Source organism: Crotalus tigris, unplaced genomic scaffold (assembly GCF_016545835.1).
Source record: "Crotalus tigris isolate CLP2741 ecotype Arizona unplaced genomic scaffold, ASM1654583v1 scf7180000017774.6281472, whole genome shotgun sequence".
Classification (NCBI taxonomy): domain Eukaryota; kingdom Metazoa; phylum Chordata; class Lepidosauria; order Squamata; family Viperidae; genus Crotalus; species Crotalus tigris.
Window position 1 is genome coordinate 2,185,149 of NW_024096625.1, and position 21,335 is coordinate 2,206,483.

The 21,335-nt window shown below is 38.8% G+C and overlaps 1 protein-coding gene across 5 annotated transcripts in view; it reads right to left on the reverse strand.

The window, feature by feature from the left end:
- Positions 1–21,335, reverse strand: part of CHN2 (chimerin 2) — a 151,314-nt gene that overhangs the window by 116,878 nt on the left and 13,101 nt on the right. The window contains exons 2-4 of one of the 5 annotated variants that reach the window (XM_039341979.1): positions 13,699–13,860; positions 13,254–13,462; positions 10,083–10,177 (exon numbers count right to left, since the gene is read on the reverse strand). The exons of 3 other annotated variants lie outside the window; for them this stretch is intronic. The gene's annotated coding sequence lies outside the window, so the exon portion shown is untranslated. The remainder of the gene's footprint in view (positions 1–10,082; positions 10,178–13,253; positions 13,463–13,698; positions 13,861–21,335) is intronic. One more of the 5 variants, XM_039341980.1, reaches the window with a different exon arrangement.

Below are 21,335 nucleotides of genomic sequence, written 5' to 3' on the forward strand. Positions count from 1 at the left end.
AATCTGGCAAAACAATCTCCTGGGCCCTATGAAAAAGGGAGTTGACCTTAGGCACGAATGTGGGATCCAACTGAAGGACTACCCGGTCCCGGTGGAAGATACAGAGGTCGTCCCTGACCCACAGTGCCGCAAGCTCAGAAATGTGCCTGGCTGATGTGATAGCGATCAGGAAGGCAACCTTGTGGGACAAGGACCGTAGAGCACAAGTTGTGATAGGCTCAAACAACGGTCTGGTGAAAGCCTGTAGGACCTGAGGTAATTCTCAAGAGCCTGTAGGACCTGAGGTAATTCTCAAGAAAGGTGCGTATCCTAGGATGCTGGCCAAAGGGACCGAATTGGCACAGGTAAGTAAGGTTGATAGTGCTGCTACTTGCCTATGGATGTTGTTAGGTGCTAAGCCCCTATCAAGGCCCTCAAGTAAGTATTCAAAAATCTGTGGAATTGTCAAGTCTGAGAGATCCAGTTGCCGCCTTTCATACCAATGGCAAAAATTCCTCCATGTGGAGTCATAGATGCAATTGGTCGCCAGCCTTCGAGAGGTCTGGATCATGGAAATTGCTCTTGTCGAGAACGATTCCGGTCATGATCTGGCATTCAAGTGCCAGGCGGCTAACTGTAGCCACTGGGGTTCCAGGTGTCGTAGAACCCCCTGGTGGAGAGACACGCGATCCAGTGGGATTTTCCATGTGGGAGAGCAGGTAGCCAAATCAGGGTCTCCGAGGCCAGTACGGGGCCACGAAGATTACCTCCACTCATTCCTGTAGCAGATTGACTGTCAGAATCAGTGGCAAAATGCATAGAGTAAACCCTCCGGCCATGGGGCTTGAAGGGCATCTGCCCCCTCTGCCCCTGGGGAAGGAAACTGGGAAAAGAATCTTGGGAGTTGGGCGTTTGCTGGCAAAGTGAACAAATCGAGGACCGGTTGGCTGAAACTTTGTGCCATCTCTGCGAACAGATCTGGATGCAGATGCCATTCCGAGTGATCCATGGTCGACCTGCTCAGGAAGTCTGCTTGCTAGTTCGCCTCCCCCGAAATGTGCTCGGCCCTGAGGGAGAAAAGGTTGGACTCTGCCCAGGAGCCCAGTAACTGGCCTTCGGCCATGAGGGACCTGGACTGGGTACCCTCTTGCCGGTTCACATGGGCCTTTGCTGCCATGTTGTCCATAAGGACTAGCACATGCTGTTTTGCAACTTTGTTGCGAAAGTGGTGGAGAGCCAGGTGTATGGCTCTGAGTTCCAATCAGTTGATGTTGTGGCTCAGGTCTGCTCGGGACCATCGGCCCTGAGCAAACTGAGACTGAAGGTGAGCTCCCCAACCAAACAGACTGACATCCATTGTAAGTGTGAGACAGACAGGTTCCTTGAAGGGTGACCCTCTGGCTACCGCAGGCGAGAACCACCAGTGGAGGGATCTTAGGGTTTGGGTAGGAACCTTCACCTGTTGGTTGGATGAACCTGTTCCAAACCTCTGGAAGGGGAGCAGAAACCATTGGAGACTTCTGGAATGGAGTCTGGCCCAAGGGACTATGGCAATACAAGAAACCATCTTTCCTAGGAGTTGGGAAAGTAGGGCCAGCAACACTACACTTTCCCTGCATACCTTGAGTATTAGTTCCCGGATACTGTCCTGACGCTCTTGTGATAGATAGACAAGGCAACTGACTGTGTCTATGATGGCGCCAAAGTGTAGGATTTGAGTCGAGGGAACTATGTGACTTTTTTGGAGGTTCACCGAGAATCCGTGCTGTTGAAGGACCTGGATTGACAAATTCAGGCCCAACTGGGCTGCCAGAATCCAGGTAGCATTGAATGCGTACCAGCACCAGTCTTAGGTGTGCCACAAGCACCACCAGGATTTTGGTGAACACTCTGGGAGCTGAGGAGAGTCCGAACGGTAGGGCCCTGTACTGGTAGTGGTGGCCCATATAACAGAACCTGAGGAACCACCGGTGGTTGGGAAGGAGAGGATGTGGAGATACGCTTCCATGAGGTCTATGGACATCAGGAAGTCTTCTTTTCTGATGCTGCACAGGATGGACTGGAGCGTTTGCATTTTGAATTTCCGGCATCCAATATGGGAATTTAGACCCTTGAGGTCTAGAATCGCACTCCATCCCCCTGAGGGCTTGGGAACCACAAAGAGGATGGAATAGAATCCCTCTCCCTTCTCACCAACTGGTACCAGTTCTATGGCTCTTATGTCTAGAAGATGATGAATGGCCTCTTGCATGAGGCCCCGTTTGATTGAATTCTGTGACTGGTGGCAAGAGTTGAAGTGCCCCGCTGGGCTAGATACGAATTCCAGGGACAGACTGAATTGGACAGTTTGGAGGACCCAGGAATCTGTGGTGGTGAGCTCCCACTGGTGGAAAAAAAGGGATAACCTGCCATCTCTGCCCGGGAGTCACTTGGACTTCCTGAAGGGGCAACCTCCCCCACGAAAGGGCCGCTTGTCCTGGTACTGTTGCCTGGATCTGAAATCAGATCTATCGGACGGACAATCCTGTCTGGCCATGAAGGGATGGGGAGGCTGTGAGACTTCCGAGTCTGTTCCTGGCTGAAATGACTGCCTGCAGGTGTACTGGTAAGCACGCCTGTCAGTCCACCTGTTGAGATGTGTCATGACCTTCCACTTATCCTTATTTTCGATCAAATAAGGATTTAGGACCTCTCCAAATAAATGCCCTCCTTACCACCCACACCGCCACCTGGTGGGTCCTACGGAAGGCCAATTCCCATCTTCTGTCCTCTGTTTTCAGTGCCTCAGCCAAATCTCCCAACATTGTCGACCATGACACTAGAGGGGCCAAATGTTCGTCCACCTTTGGCACCTCCAGGGTGTCAGTCAAATCTGGCGCCGTGCTGAACAATTTTCTGTCAGTTCGTCCCCGAAGGGGAAAGGTACCCAGTGAGACCCATTGCTTCTGAACAGCATTCAGGAAGAGGGATGGACAAGGGACATGGTGTTGAGTCCCCACTGTCTTGAAGAACATTGGATTTGGGTCCGAAGTGGGCAGAGGGTCTGGTTGAGGGGGGGGTCTATGTTGGCCATTGTGCTGGCCTTGCACAGAAGTGGCAGAAAAAGGGCCGGATTGAAGAGACCTCCAGGTGGAAGAGATTCTGGAGGGTCCTCCTCCTCCGACCATGGGATATCTGGCTGGTCTTGCTCTACTGGAGAAGAGGCCCCACTATACGAAGAACGGGAAGATGAGGAGGGACCATGGTACACAGGAGGCTCTGACTGGGGAAAATAAGATGGAGATACAGATGCCATTGTCTCCGTCCCGGGCAAGCAGTAGGACCTTGTGGCAAGTGCCCGGTCAATGCCCGAGAGATTAGAACTTCCAGGTAATCATCAGGGTGGGTGCCTGCAATGGTAAATCCCACTGAGCCTGGCAGCCATAGGGGTAAAAGTGGCCTCTGGTCCCAGATATGCAATGATGTCATGATCCGCCCTGGGGGGAGGGGTGTGTGAACTGGGATGGTCCTGCAGGGACCATACCCACTGAGGAGAGGTCGAAGGCCCCAGCAGAAGGTCAAAGTCTGGGGCCCCTGCCTGTTCCGCTTCTGCCCTGGCCTGTCTCTGCGCTCTGGAGAACTCCTTTTCCAGGGCCTGGTGCCTCCTGCTCACCTGTTTCTCTGCCAATTTTGAGAGCTTCCTGGAAATGGCCTTTGCCTTGGCCTTGATCCTGCCTGCCGCCTCCTGTTTGGAGGATTTGTGCCTTTCCTGGCCAGATGATGGGGAGATGTTGGTTGTACATTCAGGCACTGTGGAGTCCTCTATCCAGAAAGGAGCTATCTCAGATAGTACTGAGAGGGAGCTCTGGCAGGGGATCAACTGGCAGGTTGGCTAAAGCAGCTGGAGCAGGGAAGGTGTGCTACTCCCCTGGCCATCTGACCGGTAACTCAGTGCCTCCTTGAAGACTTGGAGGTGACGAGGGAGAGATCAGTACGCTCGCCGGTCAGGTCAATCTGCAGCAGAGGCCATGACAGCCAATTGGAGCGCAGCCTGCTGAAATGTTTTTTTGGTGGCTAGGTCAAAAAAATTATTTGCACCATAAAGGCCTGAGTTGTTTGAGCACAGAGTGGCCCACTGCTGGCCTGAACTACAACCCAGGGCACCTTTGTGCAAGCGGCTGCCACGTGTACCAAATGACAGCAGCCCAGCCTACAAATGACAGCTAAAATGGTGGCCGTGAGGTTAATGATGGCTATGCGAGTTTGAGCATTGAAGCAGTCAGGGAGGAAGGGGCCGGTAAGGCTAGGTTAGTGGCTGAGGCCGTGACAAAGGGGTGGCTTTTCATGTAAGAAAAGGCCAAAAGGCCCGACATTTTCCTCAGGTGAGGACGACAGGCACGCTCAAAATGGCATCCACCCAGGGCGAAACACGATCTTCAGGGATGGATTGCAATTGTGAGAAAGGGAATAAAGATGTTTGGCACTGATGCAAGGCCTATTTCCTCACTGGCAACTGAAGAAACGGCTGGATGAGGAGCCTCCGTTCACCTCTGGGAATCCAACAATTTTTCAGGCCGTTCGCAGCAGCCAAAATGGCAGCCATGATGAACAAGGAGAGAAGCAATGAACCGGAGGCCAAGAGTCTCGTGTATCTCTCCAGGGAAGCTGTGGAAAGATTAGGGCTGGAGTGCTGAGCCCAGCAGTGAAGCCACTAAGGAAGAGGGAATTGAAGACGAAAGGTGAAGCCTCAGCAATCCAAGCTGCAACACTGATCCCAAACAACAGCTAAAGGAGGGAAGAGATGAATGCCAAAGCCTCAGCAACAGTCCCCAGAGCCCTGGGGCTATGAGAAGGGGAAAGGAAAACACCCATCCCCCTCAGATTACCAACAAACTATCTGGAGCAGCGCTGCTGAGATAGTTTTGGAGGTGAGGAAATAAAGAATCCACCAATGGGATAGACTCACTACCTGCAAAACTTTGAGAGCTAAACCTGTCACGTCTCTCAGAGCTGGAGACCAAGTCAAGACTGGGTTCTCCTAGCAACAGGGGGTGTGGCAAGTTTGGCTGACTTGGTCTCAAGAGCAGGAAGACAGAGCAAACCCATTGCTGGATTCTCCATCTCCTGTGCTGGAGAAAATTATATTCAATTCTCTAAGTGATACATATAGAAACACATAAACAATACTCTAGCTAAAGGAGATTTTTAAAAGTATACTAAAATTGTTGCCTATCTGAAAAATCAAGTAGGGATGGAATTACTTGAAATGTGCTTGGATAGATAAATGGAGCAAAGATTTCTTGAGGAAATTATCCATCATTTAAAATTGCCCACCATTAAAAACTGCTCAAATATTGCAACAGGTCTAGTTATCTAGCTAGTGCTGACAAAGAACTTTTTTTTGTATGACTGAAAAGGTGCAACATACACAATCCTTACTTAGATTTGGTTAGAAACAATAAATCCTGTTCTGAAGTATATATAGATCATTTACATACAGGCAAATTTGTACCTCATTTCAATGGGATTTATAACATATGGTGCAGGCTTCTCCACCTAATATAATTTGTAGGAACCTATGAGCTAAAGAATTACATGTTTATAGCTTACATGTAAATCCTTATTTCATGTTTGACTCACATATTCAGTAAAGCCAACTATATAATCTGATAATTATCAGAAACAAATGGCAAAATGGAAGAAATATTAGATTTCCAAAAAAAGTTAATGGCTCTTGTTGCTTGACAATTTTCTTTCTGCCTCTTGAAAAAAAACCCAGATTCTTCTTATTATAATAAGAGGGGTAAACATTAATGCACAATATTTCATAGCTAATACTTTGCAATCAGATAATATATTTTTCAGTATAGTTGTACTTTATCTTTTCAACCCATATATATCTGAAAGCTTTCAAAATCTTTTCAGTGAAATAAATGCTTACCACTCTCATGGAAACTTACCTGTTCTCAAAGCTGACTGTGAGGGGAAGGCTCAACTGGTCATTACTGATCAATAAACAGAGTTAAGAGAAAATCCAGAAGAGAGACTGACAACACTCAAAATGGAAAAGAGTTTCTATATAAACCAGAAGAAACCTGAGGATCAAGAAGAACAGACTGAAGGGAAGATAAACATTTCTGGACAACTATGTTGAGATGGAAAAATAGAGAGACGATTTGTTAGCCCTTCCCAAAAATATGGCGACTGAATGGCCTCTTTTATTTCAAACAATATATATAATAACAGAGGGAGATCTACTTGATGATTTAAAAGCACAGATATGGAAGGCGAGTTGGCAAAGAAAGCAAGCTAGAATAAGGCTGAAGAAAATTGGGGTTTTGACTTATTAGTGAGGATTAAAATAGAATATACTCAAATAAACAAGATAGGTATTTTGAATACTAGATTTTGTTATAAACTGAGATAAAGAAAATTTTGGTCATTTAAAACTTGGAAGTATAAATGCTAAAAAATTTGAATATTGATTTGTTTATAAAGGTTGAATGTAAAACTAATTAAGATATATATAAGCTAAAAATCTATTGATAAATGTAATAAACATGTTTTTATTTAGCTGATATAATAAGAACTGTACTAGCTTAAATATGAGATAGTAGACATTAAGAGAAAGAGAGGAAGTATTTGATGTGGAAACAAGAGAAATCTTGGTTACTAAATTTAAGACATTTGGAAATTAATAGAAAATAAGAATGTTATACTGTATTATTAATTAGATGATATAAGATAGTGAGAAATAGAATATATTCAAATAGATAAGACAGGTATCCTGAATATTAGACTTTGTGATGAATTGTGATAAAGGAAACTTTGATTACTTAAAACTTGGAAATTATAAACATTAAACATTAAATTTAAATATTAATGGGAAACTAAAAATTGGGAAAAACTAATTAGGATATTGATTGTGTATAAAGACTGAATGTTAAAATAACCAGGATATGTATAAACTAAAAATTATCGATAAATGTAAGAATGTTATTTTTAATTGATATAATAAGAATTGTATTAGTTTAAACATGAGACAGTAAATACTAAGTGAAAAAGAGAGGAAATATTTAATGTGGTAGTTTAAGACTTGTACTAAAGATACTTGTATGTGTCATGCCTCCATCCAAGCCTGACTCTGAGGACGACATGGAGTTCCCTGTTGAGGCCCAGGAGGGGGTGTCTGTGGCTTCGGAGGACTGTGGGAAGGAACAGGCTGAAGCAGGCCAAGGCCCTTCAAGTTTGGAACAGGGAAGGCAGAGCTCAAGTGAGGAGCAAAGCCCCTCCCCACCAGATCCCAGAGCAAGGAGAGCAGAGAGGAAGAGGGAACAACGGAGGCAGGCTCACTTGCTTGGGAGGAGAAGGTCACATCCCACTTCACAAGGCACACCTGGGGAGTAGGTATTTAAGGATATGCTGTGGGGTGGGGCATTTGCTGGGAACAAACGTGAACTCTTGTGATGTGAGCTCTTGTACCTGGACTGTTTGTTTCCTGCTGAGTTTTCCTTGCTGTCTTCAGTTTTGCAGTTTGCAGGTTATAGGCAAGCTGGGCGTTGAAAAGATCATACTTGGTTTGTTATCTGTTTTACTTTAAAGAACTATTTAACTCCGTTGACTGTTTTATTGAACTTGTGCCAGCATATGTGGGGGCTGTTGGGTGAACGTTGGCAGTGCTTACAAAGACAATTATTCTGACCAGCTAATTGCTTTGCCTCCTTTCAGGGCCCTGGGTCATCACAGTATGTCATTGAATTATCGATTAACTCAGCCGCCATGTTGCTTTTTAAATACTTAAATGTAAAATTAGAAAATCAATAAAACATTATAAAAAAGAAATGTACTTTTAATGGCTAAGTGTAGCAATTTCTTCTTATCATTGCTGTCAGTTATACATAATTAGATTGAATAATGAATATTTTATAGGCATGATTTTTCTGCCTTCATGGAATTCTCAAGTAATTTAAGTTAAATTGATCTCTGTTCAAAGTTTAACTGATATTGCAGCCCATATTACAGTCTTATTTCTTATTTGATTTTTTTTCCTACCAAACATGATCTTATTTATAGAATTCTCTTTTATAAGGCAGTATTGGGATCTAGAATGAGATCCAGTGACAGAGTCAAGGATGAAAGAAAGTATAGATTTTGCTATACCTCATTTAATCACCAAGTTCCCATCCTAATGAGCATATCATTAAGCTAAATGAATGTCACAGAAACATCACTGGGAAGATTATTGATTGCTGCCATCTCATTCAGATAAAGTTCTCTTGTGGAGCAATGACAACATTATTTTCACTCTGGCATGTGTTGTTGTCAGGCACATGAACTTTGATCGTAAATGGGTATATTAATCAGAAAATGATTTTTATTGCCATCATATTTGCAAATGATTATTAACCAAAGTAGTTATATGAGGAATGTGTGTATTTAAAAAAGGTTCAGGTTTTGACTATTTATTGGAAATACTAGATACAGATACTTCAGTTCACAGATGTTAGGATGAAACTGAAGAGTAAACTGCTTCCATTTTCTCTGGGAGCAAACTTTACAGGTTGTAGTATATGAAAAGATTTTCATCTATAGGTTATACTTACTGGTGTACACCGCTTAGAGAGTGCTTGCACTTAAAGCGGTATATAAGTCTCATAAATAAATAAATAAAATATGCACACTGAATATTGTCTACTGGCAACATAAAAGTAGCAACTGAGATTCCAAGAGTGGGACAAAAGAATCCAACAACCAGGCCAAACAACTAACATAGCAAAAAAAAAACTGATCAGTAATTGCCATTACAGAAAATGAAACTACTTAGTCAGAGAAGTTATAATTGTTATAGAATTTCCTGTCACAAGGTGTAGCGACCATTTGTTTAGAGAACTCAGTGGAAACTATTCAGATCCACAGAACAGTATTTCTTAGATATTTTGCTCTCTTCCCACTTTTAAAAGTTAGAGAAGACCCAAAAGAACTTTTATTTATGTATCAATACATGAAACATGTAAAAATAATAATTTTAAACCCATTACATATTAAGATAAATTAAGTATTCTTCACCCTATTTTTAACCAAAAAAAGAGAGTCAGTGTTTTACATTTTTACAAATATCTTCAATGTTTGGCAAATAATTATGTTTGCTAAACTTTGAAAGTGGCTTGGGGGACTCTCAGGCTCCTTTGACCATACTTTAAAAAATGTCTACAAGTATAGTATGTAAAGACAATTTAACTCTCTTATTGTGTAGTCGTAAACTAAACTCCAAGTTCCACAGCAGATCTTGGAACATATTTCCAAAAGGATGACCCAACAAATCACATGTTATCAAGTATGTAATATAATTCATTACAGCACAACACATAACAGTAATTAAAAATAGTTCTATTTTTAAAATTGATGTAACTATTTCAAAACCCACCATATAAGCGATCTCAAACTATACCCCATACCATGACATGTATGGTTTAAGTTGAATAAACTGGAAGAGTACCTAGAAAAAAAAATCATTAGGAAATGTATTTGGGAGCGAACAATATATTTTTATGTATGCAAATAATAAAGGTGGAACAACAATGATGTGCAAAATGAATTCAAAATACAACAATCACAAGCTAGTTCACCCCTCCCCAACCATTCTAGGACTATCCCAAGAACAAACTGGCCTAAATGAATGTAGAACATTTGTTTTGAAATGAGCACATATCTGTTTTTATTTTAAGAGTGTATTTAAATCAATTTGCCACAATCTACTACTTCATAAGTAGAAAAATATGGGTTAGACAGCCTCACCACCAGATGGATTTGTAGATGGCTGACCGGCTGTACTTAGCATGTGGTTCTCAATGGAACTGCATCTACATGGAGGGAAGTGTGTAGTAGGGTGCCCCAGGATTCTGTTCTGGATCCAGTGCTTTTCAACATCTTCATCAATGATTTGGATGAGGGGATAGATGGGGAACTCATGAAATTTGCAGATGACACTAAGCTGGCAGGAATAGGCGGACAACTAAATTTCATTTTTGATGTGTGCTGTTGTGCCCACAGTAAAAAAAAAATTACAATAAAGGTTATCTTATCTTATCACCTTATCTTATCTTATATCTTATCTTATATCTTACCTTATATCTCATCTCATCATCTTATCTTGCCAACACTCCAGAAGATAGGCTTAAGATACAGAAGGATCTTGACAGACTTGAACATTGGGCACTATCTAACAAAATGAAATTCAATGGTGAAAAAAGTAAAATTCTACATTTAGGCAAGAAAAACCAAATGTACAGGTACAGTATAGGTCAGGGGTGTCAAACTGCTGGCCCACAGGCCAGTTGCATCATATGGAGGCTGCATCCACCCCACCTCCGGCAATGCAAAAAAAGTCATGATACATCGCAACACGTCAAGTGACGTATAGGTGGTACCTTGCTCAACAGTAGTAAATATTAAATATTAAATATGAGCCAGCAGTGTGCTGCAGCTGCCAAAAAAAACCAACACAGTGGTAGGATAAAATCAAGATCATGTGAAGTGTTAATACCACTTTACAATGCCTTGGTAAGGCCACACCTGGAATACCGCATCCAGTTTTCATCACCATGATGTAAAAAAGATGTTGAGAATCTAGAAAGAGTAAGAGAAGAGCAACAAAGATGATCAGGGGATTGGAAGCTAAAACATATAAGGAACGGAATTGGGTATGTCTAGTTTAATGAAGAGAAGAATGAGGGGTGACATGATAGCAGTGTTCCAGTATCTCAGGAGTTGCCACAAAGAGGGAGTCAAGCTATTCTACAAAGTACCTGAAGGCAGAACAAAAAGCAATGGATGGAAATTAATCAAAGAGAGCAGCAACCTAGAGCTAAAGAGAAATTTCCTGACAAAATAATTAATCAGTGGAACAACTTGCCTACAGAAGTTGTGAATGCTCCAACACTGGAACTTTTTAAGAAGAGACTGGACAACGATTTGTCTGAAATGGCATAGGGTTTCCTGCCTGAGCAGGCGGCTGGACTAGAAGACCTCCAAGGTCCCTTCCAACTCTATTGTTGTTGTTGTTGTTGTCAAGAACCAGGGAAATCAGGAGATTCAGACAGTTCAAATGAGCAGAAAGATTTATTGCAAGAATCTGAACTATTAACGATCAAAGGAAATTACTGGGAGTTAAGAAGGAATTCAAGGTGGGCTGGATTTAGATGTGTTGTAGGCAAAGTTACTCATGACTGATGATGTATTTGACCATCTCCCTTGAGTTCAGCCTGATCATCTCCTACAATGATCAAGCTAATGACAACAAGTTCAACAAACAGGCTTAGAAATGATAATAAAGGTGGATATTTTCTGCCTTTTAGGATCACTTATCAGCAGTAAAAGAACCAGAAATGAAGACTTCGTAACACTAATGAGTAGGGTAACAAAAATTTTTTGAAAAAGATATTCATATGCTATTATGTATCTGCATCTACAAACAACAGAATCATGTAAGGAAAGCTATGACACATACTGTGACAAATCCATATGAAAACGATAAGGAATCAGAATATTAAAAATATTGATACCTTTGAACTTTGGTGAAGATTCTTGAGTAAATCATGAAACTAGAAAAGACTAAGAAACAAGCAAATAGATCACAGAACAAATCAATCCAGAATTCTTATTTAATAAGTCCATAATATAATTCTTATATTTGATAAGTCCATAATGTTGGAAAATGTGGAAGAAAGAGAAAGAGGATAACTAAACAGCAAGGTGAATGGGTCTGAATTATATTAGCAATGTGTATTCTGTTGGTAGACTTGAAATCCAGACTGAAGAGACACTATTGTAGAGATCTATGTAGGTGGTTGCTAACAGTTGACTTTAACTTGACAGCACATAAAATGTCAAAAATCTTGCACAGTACCTCTTGGCTTGAAGAATTTCAGAGCCACATATCAGCAGCTGAGATGCATTTCAGTTGCACACCTGTGGCTCAGAATTCTACAATTTGGCTTGTTTCCTGTGAAAACCTATTTATAACTCTATCATTAACTTCCCCTAAGTATTTAGTTGCTATCATTGTACCATGAACAGGAAAACTGATGAATATTCCCTCTTCAGGTGTCTCTACATGTCTGGATGCTTTCTAATATTCCAATCTGGGTTAGTTTTTCCACATAGCTGGCTTATTTCCACATAAGCAACTAAGCAGCATCCAATAGATTATATATAAAATCCAAAAGCTTTCTCATAAAAAAATGATGCTAATTACTAATGCTTTGCATATAACAGATACTCATTTTACAAAAAGAATTAAAAGAATATATCATCTTCACAGAAGCTGTTGGACACCAAACAAAGTGGTACATGTATCTAGAGTTTCCAAGCCTAGACTAATGCATTCCACATGGAGTTGCTATTATGTAAATCCATTAACTTTAGCTTGTACAAACCTAGCAGCTCCCCTCCAAAAGAATGTGAAGAAATCATACACAAGTCTTAAAGTACTGCAGTGGCCACCAATTTATTTCTGGACAAAGTACAAAGTAAGAATCATTACTTTTAAAGTTGAACATGGCTTAGGACCATGCTACGATCTATGAACCTTAGTGGTGACTGAGAGCAATTGAGGAAATTTACCCATAATTGCCAAGAGTTCATTTGGCAGTGACTCAAGACAGCTTCCTCTATTGTTGCTCCAGGTCTTTAGGAGACACTCCTTGTAGTGTGTAAGATCTATATTAACTTTTACAAGACTCCTTAAAATATAGCTACCATATTTTCCAGCGTATAAGACGACTTTCTAAACCCTGAAAATCTTCTCAAAAGTCAGGGGTCGTCTTATACGCCCAGTCATCTTATACGCTGGAATATACTGTACTTGCGGAAAACCTCCGCCTCGCTGCGGCAAATCTAGAAGGACGCATGATGGAGAGCAGAGGAGGAGGGGGGGAGTGGTTCGACTTCCACGGGAATGGAAAGAAGTAAAATTGCCTCTTTCTTTCCTTGCATGCTTCTTCCCCCTCCCCCCGTTTTGGGATAAAAACAGATTGACTCAATGTTACACAGACTCTTTCCACGCAGGTTCACATATTTTGTTGCATTTCAAGCGCACTAATCTCTCTCCCCCTCTCTCTCCCTCCCTCCATCTCTCTCTCTCTCTCTCTGTGTGTGTGTGTGTGTGTGTGTGTGTCTCACGCGGCCCACCAGAGTCCTCTTCTCCTCACCCACCCACGGTAGCTATTTCTTTAGAGGAGAGTTAGCACACCCGCCTCCCTGCCGGTACGCTCTGCAAAAAAAAAATGCTCACTCACTTTGCTCGCGCAATGCCTCAAAATTCTTCTCCTCTAGTAGCCCGTCGTCTTTGCCTGAGCAGCCCGACCATAGCAGCGCTACTGCCACTGTTCATACTTCTGATTCTGTATACTTGGTGCTCTCTTTGGGAAAGCTTTTTTTTTCCGCCAGAAACAGATTTCCTACATTTCATCAGTCCACACAGACAGAACGGAAGTTTAATGCTGACCTGAGGGAGGGGAGTAGGGGGTGGGGGGGATGGAGGGGAATAGAAAGAAGCGGCAAAACAGCAAATGCAGGTTTACCATAAGAAAGAGAAGGGTATTGAATTACAAACTCTGAGCAGAAACTTTGGACCAAGAACCAGCCAGTGCTTATTTATGTTACTTCCAATGCGCTAAGAGGAGAGCTGGCTTTGAAAAGAATGCTGGATGGGATTGATTGGGAACATTTAATGACACTTACATGCAGTAAAATGTTTCAGCAGGGGGACATCAGGTGCCAAGGCGGACTTTATTCCTTTAAGCTCACTGGGCAGAATCCATATCTTCTTGAGGCCAAGGACAGTGCTCCCATGGATGGAAAACTGGCATAAACTTGCCTGGGTATACTTTTCTTCTTGCAGAGCTACAAGCGAATAGAATAGAATAGAATAGAATAGAATAGAATAGAATAGAATAGAATAGAATAGAATAGAACCTTGGAGGTCTTCTAGTCCAGCCCCTGCTCATGCAGGAGAACTTATACCATCTCAGACAAGTGGATGTCCAGTCTCTTCTTAAAAATCTCCAGTGATGGAGTGCCCACGATTTCTGGAGGCAAGCTGTTCCACTGGTTGATTGTCCTCACTGTCAGGAAGTTTCTCCTTAATTCCAGGTTGCTTCTGTTTTTCATCAGTTTCCAACTGTTGTTTCTTGTCCTTCCCTCTGGTGCTCTGGTAAACAACCTGACCCTCTCTTCCTTGTGGCAGCCCCTCAGATACTGAAATACTGCTATCATGTCTCATCTATTTCTTCTTTTCTTTAGACTAGCCAAACCTAAGTCCCACAGCTGTTCTTCACGTGTTTTAGTCTCCAGGCCTTTGATCATCTTAGTTGCTTTTCTCTGATTTTTTTCCAAACTCTCAACATCTTTTTTGTGACATGGTGACCAAAATTGGCTGCAGTATTCCAGATATGATCTTACTAGGATTTTATAAAGCGGTGCCTCTGTTTATACAACTCAGGATTGTATTAGCTTTTTTGATTGCAGCTGCACACTGCTGGCTCATAGTCAAGTGATTGTCCACTAGGACACTAAGGTCCCTCTCATAGTTATTGTTATTAAGCCAGGTCTTGCCCAATCTGTACTTGTACCTTTGGTTTTTTATGCCTAAATGTAAGACTTTACTTTTCTCCACATTGAAACTCATTTTGTTGGGATAGGGCCCGTTGTTCAAGTTTGTCAAGATCTTTTTGGTTCCTGAATTTCCTTCTGGGGTGTTGGCTACTCCTGTCAATTTGGTGTCATCTGTAAATTTGATGAGTTCCCCTTCAGTTCCTTCATCTAAATTATTGATGAAGATATTGAAGAGTACTGGGCCTAAGACAGAACCTTGTGGTACCCTTCTTTCCATGTGGATGTAGTACCATTACTTCTTTCCATGTGGATGTAGTACCATTAAGGACCACTCATTGAGTACAGTTTGTCAGTCAGCTACAGATCCATCTGGTGGTGATGTTGTCTATTCCACCTTTTTCTAGCTTACCAAGGAGTAGGTTGTAGTCTATTTTGTCAAATGCCTTAGTAAAATCTAAGTATCCTATTTTCTGGCGTATAAGACGATTTTCTAAACCCTGAAAATCTTCTCAAAAGTCAGGGGTCGTCTTATATGCCCAGTCGTCTTATACGCCGGAATATACAGTATTTGCACAGGCTTTCAACGTTGATTTTAACTATTAACTATTCAATCTAGTTATTTAATTTCTATTTTAAGTATTTCTACTGTTTCCATTTTAAAGTTCTGTAAATTGCTATGAAACTTCACTACTCTATCAAATATATAAAACAAATAAATCATTATCCGTCATCATAACATTACCTATTCCTGAGTTATTTACCCAACTGGTCCCAAATAATATATATTTTTCAAGAATTCTGTCCATTGTGTAATGTGTAACAGAAATATGCCATCAAGCAGTTACTTTTATCTTTATTTAGAGATTGCCTGTTTTTTGAAATTGTTAAAATTTGTCATGGCATAGCAAGCAACTCTTTTCAACTAATTCTTAAAACATAAATCTGCCTGTTCCTCTGGTGAGAACACAATAGGTCCAAGGCACACCCAGTACCTGATTTTCCCATGGGTCCTTTAATGCATGAAGCTGTTCCACATTTTGCTTCTTTGTGTTTTCAAATTACAGTCTTAGCTTGTACAATTTAAAGTTGCAAAATTATGCAAAATCTTGTGCTTAGCATTAAAGTGGAATATGTGTAGTAATTAAATATTTTTTCAATAGTAGCATCTTATTATGGAACATTCTCCTGCATAAGAACAGAATGCCCATAGTCTCCTGGCATTTTGATAATAGGCCAAAGCAACCTTTTTCCAGTTGATTTTGGCTTTTAGCTTAGGAGAAAGCTACCTTTAATATAGAGGTTTTTAAAATTCTTGATTTGTATTATTTATGTATAATAGTACAGTTTTTTTCACAAAATACATTAGGATTACAGCAGATTGCAAATATTATGAAGATAAATATTAATTGAATAAATTTTGAATCAGATAAGTGTATCTTTGAATGTGGAAGAATTTAGAGTTATCAACACTATTATAATCATTGCTTCTATATACCATAGGCTCACAATTTGAAATCATTGTAGCAGATTACTTAAAGAAAATACAATTTACATGAAAATCCAAGAATGATAATATACTTAAAGCTTATCATATTCAAAAACATTATACTGAACTTTATTTTATTAGCTACTAAGGTAAATGTAAAGAACTACTTCATGCTGAATCATATTATTTACTCAACTAGTTCAGTATTGAATTCAGTGGTTGTCTGGCCGATTTAGACATGTCAGAATTAAATGAGCTTTGACTCTTGCACAATATACTAGAAATAATAGGTGTGTAAGATCTTACATTAATCTTAATGAATACTTGCCCCAACTCTTCTAAACTGCATGCTTGATTATTAAATTTGTTGGCTTCAAGTCAGAGATACGAGCGTAAGACAAAAGTTTCTGAAAGCATCAAAACTGGAAATGTTACTCATAGGTTTTTTTTTCTTTTTATGCTATTTATGGAATCAGACTTTGGACTCAGAAAGTAAATCTTCGTCTTTACATGCACATGACAAAATAATCTCTCTGAAAACAGTCCCAGAGAAGAAATAGAAGATTTATAGAAGAAAAATGATGCCAGGAAAAGATTATTTGAAAATGACCTTAAGATCCAGACAAACTTTAAGTAAACCTTAAAAAATAGAGGTATAATAAATAAATTAAAATGTTTAAATGCCCAATTTTTTAAAAAGTCATTTATAAAAATGAATAGTTATTCTGGATGAAAGTGAAAGTGGAGATTTAAGTAAAGACTGGGGGAAGCTTCTTTGCAAATAGGCAAGTACTGTACTGATTTCTTAATCTTGTAAATATATTTAAACTTACTCTAGAACAGGGGTCCCCAACCCCTGGACTGGTACCGGGCATGCTAACAACCGGTCTGCATAAACAAGCAAAGCACCATCTGTGGGATGCCGGCAGCACACAAAACCATACACCCTCCAGTTCGTGAAAAAAACTCTTTCCATGGAACCAGTCCCTGGTGCCCAAAAGGCTGCGGACCTCTGCTCTAGAGGATTGGTCAATTAATATTTGACAGGCTTATATGATAATTGAGAGAAAGACTCTCCTTAGATTAGATCTGAACATTTTTACCATGTGCATTCACTATTTACTAGCAATAGTTCATATTAGCATGATGCAACTAAGGGCAGGGCTGTCAAGGCAGAAAATTAGGATCTTAGGTCCAGATATAGGCCAGGTGCAACCAGCCAGCCAGTATGAGAAACAAATTACAAGAAAAGAAAAGGCATAAGAAGGAAACTCAGAATTAAATTCAAGATTTAGGACATGTTATATATATATGAACCTAGATTCTTCATATTTGTAAAAGCTAGTTTTCTTCATAATGATGGTCCTTTAAATATGTAACAAAATTTCTCAAGCTGAATCCTTGACTATTAGAGGGCTGAATTTTTAAAGAAACAAAAATTAATGCATTGGCCTGGGAAAAATCCTTCATTCCAGAATAATAATAAACTCACCTATAACTCTCAGACAATGATATTAACAATGAAATTTGAATTTGATTAACAATTTGAATTTCTACAATTTACATAATTTTAACAATATTTTTAGAATATTATAAACTACCAACACAACGAGCTAAAACAAAACTAATTACATATAAATGAATATACTGTTTTGTAAAACAACTAATTTGTAGTTCTGAATACACTTACTTAAAAAGTTCACTAAATGAAACTTTCTTTTGAGTAAAAGTCCATAGCAAGCAGATTATAAATGTTTTGTTCTTAACAAGGGCTTATGTTATTCTAAATCCATTGTATGGTACAATGTATAAAAAGACTGAACACTTAATTACTTTTAAAAGATTTTGAAGACTGATAGCCAAACATGTCAGCCTATAATAAACTATAGTACTTAAGCTAAGTTACATTTCCTATGTAAATCAGAATAATTTCAATTGCTAAACTATTATTTTATGCAATTTTGCTCAGAGTTATAAAACCATGGGACAAATGAATAGACTTGCATTTTTGAAAGAAAAAGTTGTCAAAGCCTTATCATCTGAAGAAAGCTTGTTTTCTAAGAGGTTCAATAAAAGATAACTACTAATATTAATTATTTGACTTATAGAAATGTATTGTGTATAACAAAATATTTAAATTCTAATAATTATTTTAAAACTAATAATTACAATATCTCTACTTCTATGCTTATGTCATGTCCATTCTAGATATAAATTTCAGGTTTACATCTCTGTTATAACTATAGAATCATTTATTTCATTTTTATCATAATTGCTAATAATTAACTTGATTATCAACACTGCATCAATACAGAAATGAAAACATAACAAAAGTAAGCAATGAAATGGTTGGCTCCTTAATTATGTAGAACATACATTTACAAATAAAAGGCAGACAAAAGTTCTTAAAACCTAAAAAGCCCTTCTGAGCATTTAATAAAATGTTAGAATAATTTGTTTCATTGTTTGGAAAGGAAATTCCTGAGTTCACACTGAATACAAAAGATAAATCATGCATGTCGGGTATTCCGTCTTATTTTGAGGTGCAACACCCTACTGCCTAGTCATAACAATCTTAAACTCCTGGTGTTTTACAAACAGCTCTCATTTTTGCCTGGATAACACTCTTGATTGTTAGAAAGAGGGTAGGACCCGAAGCAGAAGGATTTAGATTTAGAATAATACAGATTAAAAAGGTGGGGGTCATACACTTCCAAAAGTTCTACAGATTTATGTTCAGGCTGAGACAACTCTTATTCTTTTCCATGCTGAACAGCACAAACTATTTATTGTAGCTTTCTATTATATCTAAATGATATACAAAGAAATCCATCCATAGCCTTCATGTTCCATAACTTTATCATTTTTGTTGAGCCCCATTATGGTAATTGTTTTGAGGTTGTACAGGATAAACCCATTAACAAGGTTGCTCTTAGCCGTGAAGGTTAATTGGGGAATTTTAGGCTGGCTGCATACTCTTTCAGTTCAATCTCCCTTAAACAGTTTTCAATGGGGAGAAATTGAAGGGAGATTCTCACGCAAAGCAGCTTGAGCTCTTGCAAGAATAATTTGTAATAAAAGACATTTCATTGAAAATTAAGTAAATATACCTGGATTACTGTTAAGTATTTTCCTGGAATAAATGTCACATTGTTAGTTCTAATTCTGGCCTAGCAGAATGGTCCTTGAATCAAACACAAAGTAAAATAGATTTTTTTAGCAGTTAATATAGAATTACTAAATTGATTCCACTGATTCTTTTTTTTTTTGTAAATATTTTATTGGTTTTTATCAATAACAATCTCAAGTGCCTGGTGAACAGCATGTTGTATTGGTTTATATATTTGAAAAAAAGAAAAAAAAGAAAGAAAATAAAAAGACAATAATAATTAATTAAGTCAATAATGAGTAAATTTGATAATTCCATAATTAGTATATTAATTAATATATTTCCTTGATCTTTCCTTCTCTCATTTATATTCTCCTTTTTCAACCTTAACCAAAATATAATTCTTAATATTTTCAATATATAAATGATTATATTTTTTCATATTTATACAAATAATAACATCTGTGTATAACACATTTTATCATCTTATATTATTCTTATAACCATCATCGCATTAGTTCACCATGCATCCTATTTTTGTCATTTTTATTTAAGCTTAATTTCCCCTTTTATTCAATCCATTCTTATCAGTCATGATTTTCTCAATGTTAATCATCTAAATATCCAAACATCTAAATTTTTCCATTTAGGTACACCATCCCAATATTTTCACTGTGCTTCTTGTCTATCTTATAACATCTGGGTATAACATCCTTTCTGATCAGTTTATATTTCACATATTTATAAAAGTTACATCATTCCAATATTTTTACATTTCATATATCGTAAAACATACTATATTTAAAAAATCTCTTATCCCTCTTGTAATAGGGCCCCTTTATGTTCAAAGTTCTCTATTATTTTAACCATATTCAAACAAGTGTTTACTCATGTAATACTCCATGTAATAGGGCAAGTCAAATTTCTTGATTCTGTCTCTAGCTTTCTTCTCTTGCCAAATAGCTTTCCAAATTGATGTATTCTGTTTACCTGGCAGTTTCTGTGTTTTTGCACATATTGTTGGGAATACAGAAGATAGAATAGGTAGAATATATACTTTCTGTCTCCCAAACTCTAATAATTCTCCTGGGAATTCTACAGTCTACTCCATTTTTATTGTTCTATCAAAGTCTTGTAGATTTTTTTCCTGTTTGTATTGGATTATAATTCTTTTCATTCGTAGCTTCATTGATATTCCAATTTGTGTTCTGTTATCTGATTCGTTTGTTCATTCGCTGTCATTTTCTGGGTGTTTTTTGATTGTAGATTTAGATTGGAGATGTGCTTATTTATGTTGTCAAAGTTGTTCTGGATTTCCTCATGGTTTACATCTATTGTCTTTTGTATCTGTTGTAACATTGCGTATATTTCCTCTTGGAAAGTTTTTGTCTTGCCTTGAAATATTACTTCTGAAAGTCTTTGATGTTCCAGGCTAAGTCCTTTAGGAGTGAATATTAAGTGTGGTATCCTGTCATTTGTTGATTAGTGTATGGTATCCATGTTGTCTCCCCCCTTCAAATAGTCTTTCATCAATATTTTAATTCAGGGGTTAATTATCAATCAGTCAAAATTGCAATTCAGTATGTTAAGCTACCTTGAGTCCTTTCAATAGATTCTCTTTTAAAAGATTAGCCAAAAGCCAAAGTTTTTCTTTTTTGCTAAACAATTCTTAATCAACAGTTCAGATATTTTTCTTTCAAACACTTTTTAATCTTATGGCTGGGCCAGCTCTTACTTTGTTTCCAGCTGTCTTCAAGGCCATTTAAAATGTAAAGGAACTGATTATTCTTTGTTTCATAGGCGTCCTGCCAGTTTCTGAGTCATTATTGTTAGTGTTCTGAGCATTGATTCTCCACTAGGGGTCAGTAGTTATTCATTTTCCAGTTTTTTCATACAAAAATTATATATATATATGTTTTCTGAGGTTTTCACGGGTGTTTGTATGTAGGTCTTTGGTTATTTGGGTTTTCTCCCGCGTAAAATTGGAAGTGTCTTGGCGACGTTTTGATGAAGTCCCATTTGTCATCTTCAGGCTGGTGTTTTCAGCTTCATGCTTCGAGGAGCAATGTGTGGTCTTAGCTGTTTCCACCGATGATGAGGCACGACCACAAACCAGAAGCCAGACCACAGCTGCATCATTAGCCACTTTAACCCCTCCAATCCATACAT